The sequence below is a fragment of the Heliangelus exortis genome, chromosome 7 (genome assembly GCF_036169615.1).
Source record: "Heliangelus exortis chromosome 7, bHelExo1.hap1, whole genome shotgun sequence".
Classification (NCBI taxonomy): domain Eukaryota; kingdom Metazoa; phylum Chordata; class Aves; order Apodiformes; family Trochilidae; genus Heliangelus; species Heliangelus exortis.
In genome coordinates this window covers 29,716,601-29,729,512 of record NC_092428.1, presented here as the reverse complement: position 1 = coordinate 29,729,512, position 12,912 = coordinate 29,716,601, and positions in this window count along the sequence as shown.

Below are 12,912 nucleotides of genomic sequence, written 5' to 3'. Positions count from 1 at the left end.
GGATCTCCTCCTGCTTGAGGCATCATCAAAAATCTCTCAGTACTGCTTGACACTGGTAGGAATTCATCTTTGGACAGAGTGGGGTTTGTTTGTTGTGCTGACAAACCTAATACTGTCTCAACCTTGCTCTTTAATTCCTGCAGCTCTTCCATCCTGTGCATCCCTCACCTTCAGAACCACGCTGTGGTCCATGGTGGACCCTGTTTTCTGGCCTCTTTTTGTGCCTTTGACTCATAAGTATTGTAAAGGGATCATTCTTTTTTCCAGAACCTTTACTTTTTTTCATCTATCTGTATCATCATCAGCTATTTCCTGCAGCAACAGGTCACACACCTTGTGGATCTCACAGTCCTGAACTGTGGTGCCTATCCCCAGACACCTCTCCCACCTCTGCTACCTCTCTCACTCTCCCAATGATATAAAACCTCTGCTCAGCCTCACTAATGTCAGCAGTTGCCTCAAAAGATTAAATACCAGAGAATTATTCTGCTTCCAACCTGCAGAGATCTGCAGAGGACTTTCACTCCCTGTGTTAAAACAGAAAGGCATGCTTGGACCATATGTTGTCTGTAGCATATGCCAGAGTCTTTGCCAAATCAACAAAAGCAGCTGATTCAGACACAGGAGACACAGATGTTAAAAAGGTCTTGCAGGAAAATTACTCTTGAGGAAATTATACAGATGGGATTTGTAGCTAATAGAGTGCAAACAGGGATGAAGAATGAGCTTGCTTTGTTTTCCTGCAGCTGACATATATTCATCAGAGGTAATGAATAAGGTCAGCAAATAGGTGAAAAAATAATAAAAGGGAAATTCAAAGAGGTTAGGTTTGATATTTTTGTGAGGGAACACACTGCTAAGAAATGGAGATTATATTTCAGAGAAATTAGCACAAGCTAATGGTTCAGGCTTCACTTGAGGTGCTGCAGGAAGAAACCCATGGGTGGAAATGCATCCAGCTGGAGAGAAAGCAATCTGGGCTGAGAAAGAAATACATTTCAGTGATTGAATTTAGTTGGCTAGACCAAATGCTTCTTCTGTTAATTAAATTGTCTTCCTTGACAGGTAGCTTTTAGCCTGTGATCTTGTGAAGGTGAAAGGACTCCCAGCTAGGCAGGGTAGGTTGTATGGGATAGTAGTTCAGGGATTCACTTTTTGTTCCCTGGTACTGTGCTGTTGCTGGGCCTTAACTTGGGCCCTGAGGCCATACAGCTTCTGGTTTATGCTGTCATTAGCTACGCTTCAGATCAGAACAATTTATGGAAATGTTGCTGTAAGGAATACTGCCAAGCACAAATCTTGGGCTCAAGAAAATTGGTTATTAAGATAAGTAAGTCTCCAGTGTCTGGCAAATCTTATATGAGACTCCAGGCTCAATATATTCCATTTCAGAAGGGAAAACCATCAAGAAGCATTTGCTGCTTTTTGTCTCCTCCATAGTGCTGCAAGCACAACCCTCCTGACTTCCCCAGCTTCCTCCCTGCACAGTGCTTTGCATACCCAGGAGAACCAATGTAAGCACCTGCTGTGGGCTGTTCCAACATAACTGGAAATCACCCAGAGTTAATACACTCCACAGGCTCTTCATGTGTTCAGAATTTCTCAGTTTTGACCCTAATGGAGAGAACTGGCCTCGCCTTCTGGGTTATATCATGTCCTGTGGTTACTTGAGTTACTTTCCAGGGCAGGGTATTAGCCAAATAGGATGTGGACCACCCTGGGGAGATTATCCATTGAGTGCTGGCACATCTCCCTTGGTGGATGGATCAGTAAGTGCTTGCACAGGTGGTCTGCTTCATCCTTCATCCTCTGTTCACATGAGGACCCTGCTGAGATCTCTCCAGGATGGTTGAGCAAGTTTGTGTGGTCTGTGCTGCTGCAGGGTGCTCCCTCCGGGATGCACACCAGCTCTGGCCCAGGTTTTTGGAAGTAGCACCCTTGTAACAATATAATTATTATTAGTTATATAAATAAGTAGATATTTTCGGTGTGCCAGGAAACAAAATGTCTTGTGGTAAACTCTAAAATGGTTTTCTAGCTCCTGTGCACCTGTGGCAGTTTAGGAGATCACCTGAACAGAAAAGACACTGTTAATCAGGACCTTGAGCTGAAATGTTTTGCAGAAAAAACATTAAAAAAACATTTTAAAACCCATTGAAAACATTAGAAAAACAGGTATTGTAGAAAGCTGGTACTGCTAAGCCTGTGGTTAGGTGGTGCATGTGGCACATGCCTAGTGCTGTATTTCTAAGCAGGCATCAGTCCAAGTTCTTTGCTGGATACGTTTAAGATTGAGTCATATGAAACCTCTGTTAATAAATGCAGCAAGCACACAGAGTCCTCAAACTTCAGATTTGAGAGACATGATAAATCTACCATCATGTTTTCCATTGCCTGATGTTCTATCCAAATCCACAGTACCAATAATGAATAGCCCAGAACTTCAGTGGGTGCATTCTGAGTATCCTGGTCCAGGTGTACTAATCATTTCAGCTAAAAGTAAAAAAAAAAAAGTCTCAACTATGGACTCCCTGCTAACTATAGCCAGAGAAGTGCAGATGTTTGGCTTCACAATTTGTTCAGAATTGTGAACTTTTCTGCATCAAAACTATTAAAAAAGAGCCCCTGATATAACTGTGCCCCCTATTTCAGAAAATTAAAGATGCAAAGTTATTAATGATCTTGTACTAATCTGCTACTTAGGCTACAGACTGCCTTTGACTTGATTTTAAATGTTAGTGTGGTGCAGCATTTAGTGTAACTGCCAAAGAAGTAGATAAAAATCCATGTAGAAATGTCCTGATCTCACACTGACACTGTGTGGGTCACACAGCTTGCTCATGTTATCTGCTTATTTAAGTTATAGTAATAATATGCAAATTATTTGATAGATAAATATAGTTCCTATGAACTTGAATAAAAAATGCAAAACAATAATAAGGAAATAGAGTGCTAATTGTACTGTCTAAATGGAATAAAACTTTAATTTTTAATATGCCTGTTGCAGTCACAGTGAAACTACACTAAATCCGGGCATTCACGAAGCACATACTAAGATTTCCAAACTCCTGACTTTTTGAACCTCAAAAATTCTCCAGAAGCTAATATCAATACAAAGAAAAATCTTTTGCCTCTTTATTTTCACCTAGAATGCAACCTGCCTTAAATCAGGGAGAGAATCTGGCAGTGAACACAGCAAAATCAGCTTAAATTCCTGGTAGAATTAAAGAGAAAGCAAAACTTAGTCCAGAATATGGGCAGAAGAAGACAACTTGGATTTTTAGAGCTCCCAGTGTGTTACAAATGGCCTATAAGAGCTAAAATACACCCTATTAGTTGAGCATTGCCACTTCTCCCAAAGTCAGTCAGACAGAAGCCAGCTCTTTGGTGGAAGAGATGTCCCCAGGGAGCAGGATCCCCTTGCCTTGCTGCCTTAGAAATCAGGATGCAGTGGTCATCACCCATTAGTATTTCCAGGACTCCATCTAGTGGATAAACTGCTCTGCTGTGCTCAGGGCTGCAGTGACCTGAGCGGTGAGACAGCTGGGTTGCTTTCTGAAAGTTTACCAGAAAATCTTGGTCCCCAAAAAAGCCACCTTGCCAGAGCCGAGTGTGTCCAGTGGTAGGCATGGTACAGGGGCTGGGAAAAAGGAAAAAAAAAAGGAAAAGAGAAAGAGAAAGAGAAAGAGAAAGAAAAAGGAAAAGGAAAAGGAAAAGGAAAAGGAAAAGGAAAAGGAAAAGGAAAAGGAAAAGGAAAAGGAAAAGGAAAAGGAAAAAGAAAAGAAAAAAAAAAGGAAAAATAAAAAGAAGAAGGAAAAGGAAAAGGGAAAAAAAACCCACCAAAAAACCCCACCAAAAAAAAATCACAAAACAAAAAAACCAAAACAAACCAGATAAAACCAAACCAAAACAAAACCACAATAAAAAACCAAAGCAAACAACCGAACAAAAAACACTGCAAAGGGTGTTTTCATTCATGAGTAAACCGAACCTCTTATGAGCAGCAGCAGAACATGAGAGACAGAAGTTTTTTCTCCTTTTTCTGTGTGTACTGCAACTGCTTTAATGGCATCAGTGCTCTGTCCCTAATCATGCCTTCAAAAGATTTTTATTCCCTTGAATTGAAGAAGGAGATGTGCAGCTGATAACACCTCTCTCTCATCATTTTTACTATTTATCTGTGTAGGAAATCCATCATCCAGGGTGTTGAGAGCTGTGTCAGTAGGATGGGCAGATGTGAGGTGGAGAGTTTCTGGACAGCATTACTGGAATTATCAGCTGTCTGATCCATGTAGATATTTACACACCTACTGCATGCTGCAAGCAAGTGAGCAGGGAAAATAAAAAATGGATGGCATGGAATTTAATGTGAATTTAATGGAGAACATGAGCTTGTCTTGTGCCAGGCTTTGAACTAGCCAAGGAGTCAGGATAAACTTCACCTGCTCAATAACCTTTACAAGATGAAACTGCATACAAAACCATGCTTGCATGCATACTCATGAAAAAGGGAGTTTTGCTATAATGAATTTTAATAGTCTTTAGTGGTAAGGAAGAAAATCCAAGCAGAAAATCCTAGCCTACATACTCCTGAAGAAAAAACAAACCAACATTCAGAGGAGGGTTGTATAAAATTCCCCTGATCAGAGGAGGGAGTCCTACTCATTATAATTATTTACTTCTAATTTCCTCTCTAATTGAATTGGGTAAACATTCTAGCTCTAGCAGTGGCTCTGACTCATGTTCACAAGTGGATTTGGGTAGGATGGCCATACCATCAGTGATTTTTGGCCATACCAATCCACTTTGTCTCCTGCAGCATCCTGCCCCTGGACCAGCAATACAGAATTAAACATCTCCCCTGTGCTGCACTGCACAACCTGCAGATTAATCTGAATTTTCCTGACTTTCCTTCTTAAATTAGAAGAGAAGACTGTAACTTTGGCTCTTGATCACATATATCATCTTCTGCTATTCCTGGTCAAGGGGCAGGAACATTGGATGGGGAAGAAAGGTGGGAAACCTGGGACTCCACTTCTGCTTAGTCAGAACTGAGGCTTCAGAGTTCCAGAGGAGAAATATATATATATAAATACAAATATATATATATGTATATGTATCCATTATATTTATGGATCATGCATAAAACCTGTCGTTCTTTGCAGCAGAAAGGGAATACTTTCCAAACTTCATCAATTTTCTGAAACAGAATCATAGAATCATAGAATCATAGAATTAGCTGGGTTGGAAGGGACCTCAGAGATCATCAAGTCCAACCCTTGACCCACCAGTGCGGTTGCTAGACCATGGCACTGAGTGCCACATCCAGTCTCTTTTTAAATGTCTCTAGGGATGGAGAATCCACCACCTCACCGGGCAGTCCATTCCATTGCCTGATCACCCTCTCCGTAAAAAAATTCTTTCTGATATCTAGCCTAAATCTCCCCTGGCACAACTTAAGACTGTGTCCTCTTGTCTTGTTGAAAGTCGTCTGGGAAAAGAGACCAACTCCCACCTGGCTACAACCTCCTTTCAGGGAGTTGTAGAGAATGATGAGGTCTCCCCTGAGCCTCCTCTTCTTCAGGCTGAACAGCCCCAGCTCTCTCAGCCTCTCTTCATAGGGCCTGTGCTCGAGTCCCTTCACCAGCCTGGTTGCCCTCCTTTGGACCTGTTCCAGGACCTCGATATCCTTCCTGAACTGAGGGGCCCAGAACTGGACACAGTACTCGAGGTGTGGCCTCACCAGGGCTGAGTACAGGGGCAGAATCCCTTCCCTGGACCTGCTGGCCACGCTGTTCCTGATCCAGGCCAGGATGCCATTGGCCTTCTTGGCCACCTGGGCACACTGCTGGCTCATGTTCAGCTTCCTGTCAATCCAGACTCCCAGGTCCCTTTCTGCCTGGCTGCTCTCCAACCACTCTGTGCCCAGCCTGTAGCGCTGCATGGGGTTGTTGTGGCCAAAGTGCAGGACCCAGCACTTGGCCGTGTTGAACCTCATCCCGTTGGAATCAGCCCAACTCTCCAGTCTGTCCAGGTCCCTCTGCAGAGCCCTCCTGCCTTCTGGCTGGTCCACACTTCCTCCCAGCTTGGTGTCGTCTGCGAATTTGCTGATGATGGACTCAATCCCTTCATCTAAGTCATCGATAAAGATATTAAACAGTACTGGGCCCAACACTGATCCCTGGGGGACACCACTGGTGACCGGCCGCCAACTGGATGCAGCCCCATTCACCATCACTCTCTGGGCCCGGCCTTCCAGCCAGTTTTTAACCCAGCACAGGGTGCTCCTGTCCAAGCTGCGGGCAGACAGCTTTTTCAGGAGAATGCTGTGGGAGATGGTGTCAAAGGCTTTGCTGAAGTCCAGGTAGACCACGTCCACCGCCTTCCCCTCATCCACCAGACGGGTCATCTGATCATAAAAGGAGATCAGGTTGGTTAGGCAGGACCTTCCCTTTCTAAACCCGTGCTGGCTGGGTCTGATCCCTTGCCCATCCTGCAGGTCCTGTGTGATTGCACCGAGGATGATCTGTTCCATAACCCTGCCAGGCACTGAGGTCAGGCTGACGGGCCTGGAGTTTCCTGGGTCCTCCTTCCGGCCTTTTTTGTGGATTGGCGTGACATTCGCCAACTTCCAATCATCTGGGATGTCCCCAGTGAGCCAGGACTGTTGGTAGATGATAGAGAGAGGCTTGGCGAGCTCTTCTGCCAGCTCCCTCATCACCCTTGGGTGAATCCCATCCGGTCCCATAGACTTGTGGGGATCCAAGCAGCTCAACAGGTCACTGACTGTGTCCTTCAATATTACAGGGGGGCTGTTTAGATTCTTATCACCTTCTTTAAGTTCCAGAAGCCATCTGTCCTCAAGGTAACCTGTCTTTCTTTTGAAAACTGAGGTAAAGAAGGTGTTAAATACCTCAGCCTTTTCCTCATCTTTGATAACTATATTCCCACTCATGTCCAGTACAGAATGAATGTTTTCCTTGCCCCTTCTTTTGCTGTTGAAGATTAGGTGATGTTTATCTTAGTTTGCTGACCTGCTGTTACTAGAAATGGAGACACCAATCTTCCTTCCCACTCTCTTCCCCCCTCAAATTCTGGTCTGTAGTAGCCAAAAAAGATTGTTTCTAATTTTTTAATAATTTTAGCCAGATCAAGGCTGTTTTCCTTTTCCAGTGTTCATATTTTCTAACTAGTCCATGGAACTGTGAAACTATAATTTTGTTTCTTAAGTGCATATTGCAAATTTTCTCATATTTTTCTGTATTCTCATATTTTATTTTATATCTTTTTTATTGGTTTAAATATCACCTCCATTAAAAAAAAAAAAACAAATTACAGATGGTGCAAAACACAAAAACAGTGGATTTGATTTCCAGAGGTTTATGCTGACATGGAAAGAACTTTGTGAAGCTTTAGGACAGCACTACCTGCCTTTTCCCTGCTGCTGGGAGTGAGCCAGAGAGCAAGACAGCTGCCCTGCTCTCTGCTTCCATCCCAGAAAACTTTTGGAGATTTCTTCATTGTCAGTGATCTTCACCGAGAAGGAAAGCTTTACATGTTTTCTCTTTGTGCAGAAAAATAAGGGTATCATCCCAGAACAATCCTATGCTCAGGTCTCTTATACAAGTCAGAGACTTTCACTTCAAATTCTTACACCCCGGTTGAACTTTACACTACCAGTGCATGAGCTTTGCCTGTCTCATGTCTGAAAATTTTACTACCAAAACTCATAGTCCTGAAACAAGTTTAGTTTCAAAGAAGTAAGCAGGTTCTGATGAGAAAACTTTTTTTTTTTCTTTTTTTTTTTCTTTTTTTTTTTTTTTCTTTTTTTTTTTTTCTCTCTCTCTCTTTAAGTTGTTTGGACCCTTTTAAATAGCTTCTTTCTCAGTTTTAGCCTGGCCCAAAGGGGAAGACTGGGTCAGTCACTCCTTTTAGTTCACTTTCGTATCAACTTGAGCTGGAAGAACATTTCAAAAGCAACTGAATCCAAACACACTCCATGGGAATTATCATCTGGTTAGAGAGGAGAAACCTCTATGAACATCTCTGAAGGAAAGAGGAGTAGGAGCCAGCTGCTCAACAGCTGCTCACTGAATAATCAGCATGGCTGTAGCTCTGCCACACAATCTGGGATTTTTACTCAGTGGAGATGTTACTGGGAGTTTGGGGGAGGAAGGCAGCCTAGAAAGGACCAAATAATCCTCCTGATAAACTCAAGGACAGCCATACCTCTAATGCTAATGGTGTTTGTAAAAGAACTTAGAAAAAAGTGCAAAAAGTGTTTGCTGATGTTCATCCTGAACCTGCTACTAATTTTTGCTTTGAGAATTTTGTAGGCAGCCTTTTACCCTCCATTTCTTTAATCAACAGGAGCAGAATCAAGTTGTGGTTTTTTAGCTCCACTGGCAGCAATTCTAAATCTAAACATCTAGGGAGAACTTGCAAGAGTTTATATGGAATACGCATAATGGACACAAATATATTTTTTTAAAAAATCTTGTGTCAGTACTTCAGAATAGCATCTCTTTTGGTTCTAAACAGGCAAATAAAGGTGTATCTTATGCAGTTCTGCCTCATGGTTTTGGTGGAATAAATTCTTGAACTGTAATAATCAAAGCTTGGGGTAACTGTGGCAAGCAGATTTAAGAAAATCATTGTGTAGTCCAGGTGGTGTGAAATTTTCAACAGATTGAAATTAGAGCAGGTATGTGTTTTACAGCTTGGTTTGGAAAAAGAATATAACAGTTGTCAGTACATCTGGCAAGGATTTGTTGAAACTAAAGTCCTGCAAATTCAGGTTCATTGAAGTCCTGAGGAGAAAGAATATCAGAATTGACTTCTTCTATCAAGATTGCCAGAGCTGCAGATGGACAAAAGGGACATTGGCACTTGGTCCATTTTCCTTCCATTCACTCCACATCCAGAAGAAATTAACTTGCTGTTAATTTCAGTGTGTCTTCTGTTAAAGTGTCCAGGGAATCATATGCTCTCAGATGATTTTTGCTCAGTTTGCAACAGAAATTAAGATGCTGTGAACATCTTAGCATTTCAAAGCAGCTCCAGTCAGGAGAGCAATACAGTCTTCAAAGTGACTTTTTGTTAGCTTGAGGAAAGCAAAACGGCACCAGTCTGTGTATTTAACTCACCAATTTTGTCAGATCACATTTTGCTCCTCTTAGCCCTATGGGATCACAGCCAATGTTTTTTTCAGAGTTTAGACTACAATCAAATAGGAGCCATGTGGCAGAACAGAAGGCTTTATTTTATTTTAGGATACATGTGTGTTTTCTGGTTGCAAACTAAGAGTTGACAAATAGATAACAAATTCTGGATGGCATTTGAAGTAAACTTCCATTAAGCTGGCAGCGTCCTTATGTTTATTTTTGGTGGAATGACCTTTTGATGTGTAAGGGCTATAGGTGCTTTCTGATTAAGTTATACTTCCACGTGAGAAACACTTCCAGCTCAGAAAATTTCTGTGGAAACAATTGATGGAGACATCATCTGCTTTCTCACAGCCTCCTGCTCAAACTGTAGGATAATTGGGGGTGGGGAGGGAGATGATGTTTACCTGAAACATAAAGGTGAAATTAATTTGCATTTTCTTAGTTGCAGTTCCTAACATTATCTGTCATTACAACCAGATGTTTTGGAAGAACTGATGGGGTCAGTGAGCTACAGGAAAACCAGAAATGACTCTTCTGGTTTTGACCTATAGGTAAGATTCCTTCCTCATCCTCTTCCTCTTCCTTATTAAAATAAAGGTACCTTTCAGTGCAGCTAAAATAAAAGATCATTTCAATGAAGCAAACTGAGTCATCTTTTTACTTTTCAGTTTCTGAAATTTTAAATCATTCAACTATTCTTTTTCCATTTACTTATGCATTCCAGTTACCCAGTTTGCAGTGCTCACCTCCCATTCTCACCTAGCTCTGGTGTCCTACCTGTCTGCTGTGAGGAAGAGGCTGGGGTGTGTCAGTGTACTTTTTTTTATTTTCCCTTAGAGGTTGCAAATTCAAATAGCTCAGACTGTTAGCCCTGTCTCCTTGTAAATGTCAGCCTTTAAGTCAGCAAAAAGATAAATCCAATTCATTTAAATGGAGCATTATTTTGGGGAGGAAGAAATAAAAACCCAAACAAACCAAAAACCAAGGTCAGGAGTTGAAAGACTGTTCCTGGAACATGATTTAGGTTCAGACTCCTTTATTGGTTGTACTCCATAATTTAGATTAGTTCCCAGGAGCCTGTCCAGTCTGACCAAGAGCTCAGTAACAATGAGACCTCCAAATTTTGCCTCAGGTGTTTCTGTGGAAAATCTCAGAATGTCTGTATTTGAAGAGTTCTTTCAACTCTCACTGCACCTGCTGTTCTTTGGAAGGATGATTTGATCTGTAAAGGAAGACAAATTAAAGTAATTATATTTTTTAAAGTTGGGTACCAAGACTAACTCTTTAGCTTTTGAAACAAGGATGACAGAGTGTAAGAGGTTGTATTAAGTCTTGTTTCCTCCCCCCTGCTGCTCAGCAGGGCTCTGAGCTGTCCTGCATCTTACAGCATCCCTGCTGCTCTGCACTGTGCTGGATGAGAATAGCCCCTCAAAGATACCCTCACAAACTGAACCCACAGAGGTGTGCTGCACCCAAATTCCTCACCTCCTCCCCTGAGCTTCATTCTCACTTCTGGGGAAGCAGCAGTGCCAGAGGCTGCCCTGGATTCTGCCTTCTGGGGTGTTCCTGATTCCACATGGCTCTTCTGGGGTAGCTCAAGCTGCCTTCCAGGCAGTGCTTCAGTGACCCGAGGTCTTAGGAACTTGAACCTTTTTTGTGCCTTGATTTATTCCCTAAAGCTGTAAAATGCAGGGTCTGTATAATAATAATAATAATTAATTATTATTATAATAATACTTATTAATAATAATTCTTATTATACAGATATTAATTATTATAATAATTATTATCAATAATAATAATTATTATTATAAATATAAATAATATTATGTGTTTTGATTTTAGAGCTGAGGTGAAGACAAGTTAGCAAACCACCTCTGCAAAACTTCAATGCCACTGCACAGCTTCCAGACATGCTGTATGTAATTCAGAATAAAGTATGCAAGCTAACAAGGTCTATTAGATAAGCTGCCCTGACAAAGAGATAAATGAAGAGGCTTGGCCAAAACCAGTCCTTTGCTGGTCTATAGTTAGCAAAAACTGCTTATAGGTAATGTTGTACAGTGAAACCAGTAGAGTGCTGCTGGAAAACAGAGACAACTGGGTGATCAGAGATATAAATATTGAATTCTCACTTAACTCCTCTATCATTTGATATCCTTCATCTCACCCCTAAAGGTACAGATCACACAGATTTGACAGGACCTAGAGGGTAGTGACAGTTCCTGCTGTGCCTGTGGTTACTTTGCAGCTCCTTGTGCCTGAATGCCCCACAGATGGTTTGCATCAGGAGTCAGTTTTGTAAAAATCTGTGGTTTATATCAGGTCCCAGACTCAGCCACATGCAGGACACTGTGCCACCTCAAAGTGACACACAGCTGTGTCACTCCCTCTCTCCCTGTCATTACTGCCTCCTTCCACTGCTGGTGCCAGTGGCAGTACCTGACCAAAAAAAAAAAAAAAAAAAAGTGTTTGATCTCTGATGGAAATGCAGATTCTTTATAATTCAAAAGGTATGATTGGAGTATTCCAGTAATTCCTTATTCAACCTTCTGTGTTTTTAATACATTTTAGAAAGTTACTTCAGCCACTTATGTCCACATCTCCAAGCTAGAATAGCTTCTTCCAGAAATATATGCCTAAAAATAGGAAAACATTACTGTGTGAGCAGCAGGCATGAAAATACTTTCTTCGCTAAGTGTGTAGGCAGTTTCCTTCATGATGTTACTGTTTTGGAAGAGGGAGAGTATGTAAGACTACTTGGGTGTTCAGCATGTATACAAACTGAGCTTCTTCCACAGTAAGAGTGCTGTGATCATTCTGTGGTACCTGTGCACAAGGACACTCACACTCTGCTCTGCAGAGCTATTCTGATCTGTTGCCTCATCACAATTCCTAACTTGACGTCTTGCTAGCAAAGGAGAAATGGAATTTACCACAAAAAAAAAAAAGTCTTCTAGTAAATTTTTTATTTTTTATTTTTTTTCCAGTGAGAACAATGTAATGAAGTTATCAAGGACTTTTACATAAAAAGAAGAGTTTTGCTGTAAAAAGAGCACTTCCAGAAGAATTCCCAGACTGTTGCCTGATGGTGTCCTGAAGTTGCAAAGATGATAATGAACAAGTCTGCTCCTTTCAAAACTACTCCAAGACACCACCACCATTCCCCTCTCCTTTGTCCAGTCCCAGTCACTGGCCTCGAGTTCTGCTTTATGTCCTAAGTGCTAATTAACTGTGCTTTCTTCAGTGCCAACCATAGAGGCCATGCCCTATGCTGTGCTTCCTATAAAACACCTGGTTAGGGGGGGTACATAAAGAGGTGATGGATGGGCCTCTTCCCCATCACCTTTGCCCTTGGCTAGCCCTTTAATCATGAATGACATAGAATCATAGAATCATCAAGGTTGGAAAAGATCATTGAGTCCAACCATCCACCCTACAACCCCTAACCACTAAAGCATCCCATCTTCATCTACCCCACTTAGGAACACCTCCAGGGATCGTGCCCTCACCACCTCCCTGTTCCAACACCTTGCCACTCTTTCTGTGAAGAAGTTTTTCCTAATATCTAACCTGAACCTCCTCTGGTGGAGCTTCACCCCATTTCCTCTTGTCCTATGGTCACCAGGGAGAAGAGGGCAGCGTCTGTCTCACTACCACCTCCTCTCCTCCAATCTGAACATCCCCAGTTCCCTCAGCCTCTCCTCACAAGTCCTCTTCTCCAGACCCCTCATCACCTCGGCTG